This window comes from Branchiostoma belcheri, unplaced genomic scaffold, assembly GCF_001625305.1.
Source record: "Branchiostoma belcheri isolate BF01 breed outbred unplaced genomic scaffold, Haploidv18h27 scaffold48, whole genome shotgun sequence".
In the NCBI taxonomy this organism is placed as follows: domain Eukaryota; kingdom Metazoa; phylum Chordata; class Leptocardii; order Amphioxiformes; family Branchiostomatidae; genus Branchiostoma; species Branchiostoma belcheri.
In genome coordinates this window covers 1648875-1656717 of record NW_017804109.1, presented here as the reverse complement: position 1 = coordinate 1656717, position 7843 = coordinate 1648875, and the positions used below count along the sequence as shown (strand labels likewise).

At 45.5% G+C, this 7843-nt stretch overlaps 1 pseudogene; it reads right to left on the bottom strand.

The window, feature by feature from the left end:
• LOC109479328 overlaps positions 1-6591 on the bottom strand; it is a 9327-nt pseudogene extending 2736 nt beyond the window's left edge.
• Between the last annotated feature and the right edge of the window lie 1252 nt (positions 6592-7843).

Here is a 7843-nt window from a genome sequence, read left to right as displayed (position 1 = left end):
GGGTCTATCCGGGCACCCTTACCGGAATTTGCCAACGTTCAGTTCTAATTAGAACTAAAAGGTTGTCATTGGCGACCGCAATACCCGACCGCCGCTGCAGGCTTCCCGCCACTTCCTGCATTAAGGGTGCAACCGCAGGGTCAGCACAGTTTGTTGTTCCACCTTGTGGATACTTATCTCCCTGTAAACCATCTCTGGCAGGGTGCCAGCAGGCTGTCCACCTGCCTCCTGTCCTAACTTACAAGATTTTCTTTGTCTACAAGCAGATGTACAGTGTTAATCCTTCTTCGCATTAGTTTGTGTGCCTTCTTCCTCAATTTCAGAAAAACTCCAACTACAGCTGATGTAGATTTTCCAAATTTTCTTAAGTAGATGCAATAGAAAGGGTTACACAATGAGCGAGTATGGGAGCCTCGGCATACAAATAGGACGGTACCCAGGCTAAGGAAAGCTGTCTTCGACAAATGAAAATGGTACTTTTACAAACAGCGAAACAAAAAACAGAGATTCCTTTGGTAGTTGTATTTAGTGAAGATAAAATTTTATCAACTTTTAGACAGATGTACCACGTGATATGCAGTTCAATTCGTTTAGATGGAGATGAAAGAAAGGAGGATTGAAGAAAAGGCAGAATAGAGGAAAAGAACGGAAGAGACAAAGGACAGAAAAAAGAAAGAAACAGGGCTTCTTTGTGAAGGATTCTATTCTCCCTCCTCCTAACTACACCCACTCACAACAGGTGTTCTTGTCTGGTAGTGTATTTAGTACAAGATAAAGATAAAAAGACTCACATGGCAAGTTTATTTTTGGTCTCATCAGTGCAACAACGGAGGTGGGCAGATTTCTGGTGCCTGACACAATTAAGTCCTTCCCTCACCCCTAGAGTCTGTCTGACTCTTGTCAACGTTACCACAGTTTCTGGACTGGGGACAGGTATACCTGTTTGTGTAAGGATCTTGGCACAGAGTACTTGTGTGCCAAGAGCAGCATGTTGTCTTCAATTAAGTTTAAAATTGGCCACCACCAGGCGATGTCAGGGTTTATCAAGCACAGAACTTGTGAAGAAGTCATGAGGAAAGAAATAATTTGTCTTTGTTGCATCGCAAAAGACTGTGTGGTTGCCTGGTTTGTTTCCGCAGTACGAAGAGCAGTTGCTATTAAGTAAGAAGGTTTAGTTCAATTCCTAAAGTAATTTGGTTCGGACAGCATTGCCATAATTTTTCTCAATTTCTCAGGAACACTAGTCAGACAAGAAGCCCAGGAATTTTCAACCTGTCTGGCCATGGCCACAAATGTCAGGTACGTTGGAGAGTCAACTGGAGGGTAACGGTGCCATTGAACTTGAACTTGTAAAAAGGAAGGGCAGGCTTTTAGCCGGTCCTGTTGTGTCCCAATCTCCCGACAAAGGTTCGCTTGTGTAGTCATTAAAGGCTGTGAGATCGGAATCTTGTGTGCGCTGCACACTATCGCTAAGGCCACACCAATTTAATTTGTTGGTTCTCAGATTCGCCCTCTTCATTTGTTTTCTGGTTCGCCAAAAAAGAAAAAATTCTGAATCAATCAACTTCAAGATGCTCATATTTTGGCCCCAACAGTTGAAGGAAGTCCCTGCTCTTCAGGGTTGTTACAGGTTTTCCATCCATCAATGCATCGGTTTGATTAGAAGTTTGCAGGCTCAAGTTTGAAACTCATTGTTTGAAGTAAAAACCAGCCTGATATTTTGACTTCATAGCTCTTATCATAGCATTTCAGGTTATCATTAGGATGCCTAGTGCTGTTTTTATTTTCTTTCTCCCTGTCGCTTCATTTTTTTTCTGGAAAAATCCGAGAACCAACGAATCAAATTGGCGTGGCCTAATAGCTTTCCGCATAATTCACGGGCTGGCAGGCATTTCCGTTCATATTTCAGTAACACCGGAGGATAAACAAAGGAATTCCTTGACGCTTATGAAAAAGGAAGAGATTTGCGTGCGGACTTAACGACAGCCAAGGAGGGACAGGTGCATGTCTTTAAGGAAGGCGCAGCAAATAACCTGGCCTGACAGCTGTTATGAAAACACGTCTTGTTTCCCTGACCAAGGAACATCTCCTGGGTCTAAGGCGTCTTATCCATCCTTGAGTCTCCGTTTCACTCAGAGATAAAGAAGAGTTCCAAGAAGGACTGTGATGAAGAGAAGTAGCCTGGATTCGGACAGCCTTTTCGGCTCTCTTGGTTGCTAGGGAAGGGAAGTGTACTAAAGCCATTCCTAGAGTGGAATTCGCTGTCACCAAATGCAGTAGGAGCATTGTAATTAGATAGCTTTAAACAAGGTTTACAGTTAGATGTTCAAGGGTTAGGTGTAACAAGTCATTCGGTGTAATGTAGCCAGCGGCCGCCGTGCCGCGTGCCTGCGAAGCTGGTGTGTTACACCGAAGGGCGGTTATACTGGCTATAGAGATACAGGAAAGACTGGCGTCCAGGCTAGAAAAAAGCTTTGTAAGTATACTAAGGTTTGTCCATGCATGATTTCGAGGGATGTTTGTTTCTGCAAAGAAGGAAAACTGTGAGAGGACAGGCTGAAACCTGTATAAGACTTCTCCCTGAATGCCACCTGTTTGGTTTGGACAATGTTTACATTTGAGTCAAGGCAACCGAGCAGCCTTGTCTTTCCCCCAGAAAACCGGGCCAAAGCTATCCCACCAGAGCTGGTCTTGCCAATGTCTTTCCTTAAGTGTGGGTCTGTATGTGGGGGTCCTGACAATGCTCTACACTAAATTTTGAGAGCCAGTTACGTATTACGCTACAGTAGTGATTACGCTTTCCGATAAATTCCAAGTGGCTAGAACGCATTACGTAGAATTAAAACGGCGAATTACGCTCTATGCAAAAAGCACCAATTACGCTCTATGTTGAATTAGAGTGGTCCGTCTACGCTCTACATAGAATTGAAATGGCCGAATTACGCTCTACGGAAAAGGGCATGCGGGCCCCCTTGTCCGGTTCAAACCTATCCCACCAGAGCTGGTCTTGCCTAGCCTCCATAGCATGCCAAAAACTGGGGGTTTTGGGGGTCTTCAGGGTCTTTGGGAGCTTTTATGTGCTATTATCTGATTGCATATAGACAACATAGCCGGCCTGGTTGAATATATTACCCCCGTTTTTTAGAACTGGGCTAATCAGAAAACAGCTGAAGACCACCAAACCTCAGTTCTATAAGCCTGCTACGGAGGCTAGGTCTTGCCCCTGTCTTTCCTTACCTGTGAGGAAGTCGTCCTGTGAACAGGTCTGCTGACTGTTTGGTAAGCCTGGCAGGTGGCACACAGCACAATTAGGCCACAAAAATTCTAGTTGGTGGTTCCCAGGACCCAGATATGAAGAAAAAAAGATGATGCTGAATTTTTAAATCACTCACTCACATGAAATCAAACTAAGGAAAAGTCTGTACCTCAGTACACACAGTTTCAAGGAGTGAATAGACATGACATAGAGTCAGATGCAAGGTTTCTTCCCATGCAGGCATCTGTTTTCCTTTTGTCCTCCATCAGATGCACAAACTGGGCATTCCTCCATTCACTATCACTTAGAAGTTAGAGGAGGGCCTGCAAGGGGGGGTCCCGACAACGCTCTATGCTGAATTCGGAAACCTCTCGATTACACTTTACGATAAATTCCAAGTGGCTACAACACATTACGTAGAATTAAAACGGCAAATACGCTCTACGGAAAAGGGCTTGCGGGCCCCCTTAGAGGTCCTGCAGATGGTGTGACTGGATCACCAATGCTGATGTCCCAGAACTAACTACCGGGTAGCTGGAAAGAAGCCTTGAGGCTGGCTGCTGACAGAGCTAGCTGGACTAAATTGACTGCCTCATGTGTCGCAAGACGAGTGAGCTCCTAAGTCAAAGTAAGAACCGGTGAAGTGACTTGTTTTGGCCCGAGCCCAGCAGGTGTAAGGTAGTGCCAAACTGTACCATTACCTCCCAGTCCAGGCGCCAGGCTGGCACCAGCCCCACCCCAGGGGCATAGGGATACCTGTTGCACTCATTAGTCTCACACAAACTTGTCACGCTCAGGGAGGTGCTCCTTAGCCTGGCTTCCAGCCTGTTGCGGCTAGTTTGGCTAGGAGATACCAGATTTTCCTGTCTTGGGCTGCTGTCAGGAGTTGTGGGATGGAGCGGAACATCCAGTCCTTGATGTTGTCCTGCTAGACTTTCTTTACTGACAACTCTATGTTCTGAGTTCTGACAACCGTATTAAAACCTTTGCCAAAACCACCCACATCTACTTCGTGTTCAGGTACCAAGGGTCCCTCTCCACAGCTCAAGCCTCCTTGATTGATGGCGTGTTTCTGTGGTTTGTGTGTTTGTGGTGCATGTGGTGGGCAGGCAGGCAGCACCTCCTCCCCACAGACTGCACTTGTTTGCACAGGAATGCAGACCTGCAAAGTGCAGAGTGAAAACAGGTGAACCTCAGATGGGGCTGGAATCTGATGGACAGAAGGAAAAAAAAAGATTGAAGGGGGGATGGATGGCTGAGTGCAGCTTGTTAGCCTCCTGTGCAGGCTCCGGGCGGGTGGGAGTTTTGATACTGTGTTTTGTAGAGTTTTAACGCGTTCTTTTAATTGCCGGCCATCCTACAACTGGCCACGAGAGAAGGTTTCCATCCGCCCACTATACAAAACACAGTATCAAAACTCCCACCCAAAATGCAGTATCAAAACCCCCACCCGCCCCAGAGCCTGCACAGGAGGCTAGCAGGTTGTACTTCTCCCCCCAGTGCAGACAGGATAGAGACCTGCGGTGTCAGGCTACACTGTGATTTACTGGTTTGTTAATAAGATTCAGATATTCACATCCACTCCCTCATCCATCCTGCACATTTCCTGGATACTTATTAGACACTTGACAGGTCCTGGCTACTGGAAAGTTTGAAACTTTTGCAGTTACTTTTATTTTATACTTTTAAGTAGAGATAGTATATCATACACATAGAACTTCATGTCAGCAAATAGTCTTATATCACCACATTTTTCTTGTCAATGTCTGTTTGCAATTACTAGTAGCCCTCAGACATGAATTTGCAATAAACAACTTCTATTCTTTATTTTATAGTGGTAGGGAAAAGAAGGTTTTGCTGAGTTTTAAGTTTGCGATTGAAACAATTCAATATCACAGTAGTGGTGCAAATTTTACAGTTACAGTCATCGTGAATATAAAACTGCTGCAAAAGTTTCTGCACTTACAGTACTGCCCATCACCAGGCAGGTTTTTAGCCTCCTTCTGTCACCCAACGGTTTATTGATGAAACAAGTTCCCCGCCCAAACCATCCCGGCACCTGCCCTGCATTTCTCATGCCCTGGTTTAAATCATTAAAAAAAACTGAACTGGCTATCTCTGAAGACAAAACACTTGACTCAGGTTTAAAATATGAGAAACCTCAGTGAAAGCCAGTGTTTTCTGTTATTTTCCATCCCTTGTACAAACACTAGGTTACTGGTAAGTGTATCTCATTGCATTTCTGATGACATTCTGAATGATAAAAAAACTGAATGGGTTATCTCTAAGAGACAAAACACTTGACTCAGGTTTACAAGGAGAAACTTCAGAGAAAGTCTGCATTTTTTAATGTTTTCCTTCCCTTATACAAACACTAGGTTACTGGTAAGAGTAGCTCAGCATCTCGCTAACGTTTCTTGATCGAGGAAAGCTGTAATTTCCTGTGAGCAGGAGAAATCGACAGGTTTTAGAGACACAACAGTTGAAATTGAGAAACCTCAGTGCAGCGAAAGCCAGTATTTTCTGTTGTTGTAACGTTACAAAGACCAGGTTACTGGTAAGAGTAGCTCAGCGTCTCCATAACCTGTCTTGATGGAGGAAAGCTGTGATTTCCTGTAAGCAGGAGAAATAATAGGGCGACAGGTTTTACTGAGTTGGAGGTAATCCCAGCTCCTAACCACCTCCAGATGGGAGTGGGAAATTGGACACAGCACTTTTAGTGGCAGGTTATCCTCCTGAGTAGGGCCTTCTCTGGGGAGGTTACTACTGTGTTACAGGTTGGACTTTAATTGTTGGGGAATTCCACCTTCCTCACTTTGCAAAAATTAGACTTGTTCTTCTGTATATGGACTATGGAAGTATTGCTTTGGGTGGCTAGCTGAGCTGTGGGTTTGTGTGTCTGTTTGTCCACTCAGTGAGTTTGGCCTAATGGGGTGTTACAGGTTGGGCTTTAATTGTTGGGGAATTCCACCTTCCTTGTTGTTTTGTATAGATTTGTTTTTCTGGGTATGGAAGTACTGTTTTGGGTGAGCTGTGGGTTTGTTTGTCTGTCCGAGCACAGCAGATTGACAGCATATGGATGGGGAGGATTGACATTACTACATAAAGCTGCATCAACTATGACTTCACCGCCACCTCGATTTTGTTTTGGAAATGGGATGATTGTGTCATCTGTGACTTATGTGAAAGGAGGGAGTGACCATGACAGAGCCCAGTTTTTACCTTAATTATTGCGAAGATTCTAAGGACTAACTGGTGGGTGCCATCCAGAAAAATCGGAGTTGCTGTTACAAATCAGATGGCACCCAGGCTAAGGACTGACTGTACCTTGCCATCTATGCTAACCTCCAAACAGATCTACTAGTACTAGTGCCATGACATTGACCTGTGTACCCAAAATAGATGTAAAGACGTTTTTTATCCACTGTCAATGTCATGCCCTCAGTAAATCTGCTTGGAGATATAAATCTATCCTCCATCTGTCTCAGTAAGATCTGGGTCAGACCTGTGTCCAGTTGGAACTGGAGCATAGCAGGTCTCTGGAGCAGGTAGTTGCGGGAGGGGGGCGCCACCTGTCTGTGACCCCTGGGTCACAGGGGACGTTTGAAGGACAGAACCCTGACAGACATCCTCCAAACACGCCGGCAGAGATGAGAACCAGCTGGCAGAGGGGTGTCTTCGGTTCTACCGGGTCAACGGGGCCATGTTTGACTTTTGGAGACTTCCCTGCGAAGTGCAGCAACAAGTGCAGTGTGGCGCACAAGGGCGTTACGGGGTTACGGGAAGGGAAGGTCGCGGGGTGGGCGGCAAACAATGGGTTACCGTGGCAACGGGGAGAAGGGGTGAGAGATTTGTGGTGGGAAAGTTTTCCGGGGCTTTCGGAGCTGGCCATGCATTGAGAATCAGCCTCATTCCACCGGTCAGGGGTCATCAATCAGGTGTAATGGCCACCTCATTTGCATACTCGGGACAACTTAAAAAAGGCACCCTTGTCCCTGAGGATGCCAAGTGTCAAAGGGCTGTTTGTCCCCCACCTTTTTTTTTTAAATGTTTTTCTTGAACAGCCCCCAAACTGGGAACAGATGATGTTTTATTGGGCTCAGGCCTAATCTGTAGTAGGAATGGCTTACAGGTGGCATGGGCATACTACAACAATGGGGTTGAGATCCAGTAGGGTCCCTACCAGGAAAGAAAAATCAGTCTCCTTCCTCCCATATTTCATGAGGAAACAGTAAAATGGCATCTCCCTTTCACAACCACCGCCCTATAGCTATTTCGCCATTGACAGTCCACACCAGGAGGTATATAGTTAGATACGGCATCCTAACCTAGGGTCAAATGTTTTGTTCAGCAGAGAAATCTGAGCCTGATTGAGGCTGCCAGTGGCCAGGTAGAAGGGGCATGTTGGCAGAACGTATACAGCACCTGCGCAAAACCCTTATGTATTGTGCATGGCACTTTGGCAGAACGCCTCATATAAGGTCATCCTTGTGCTTACAAGGTAAACACTCCATCTGTAGTTTCCAAATGTTATGTCAGAAAACATATAGTCTGCAACAGGCACAATTCTAATGCAGCGTGCTGTTG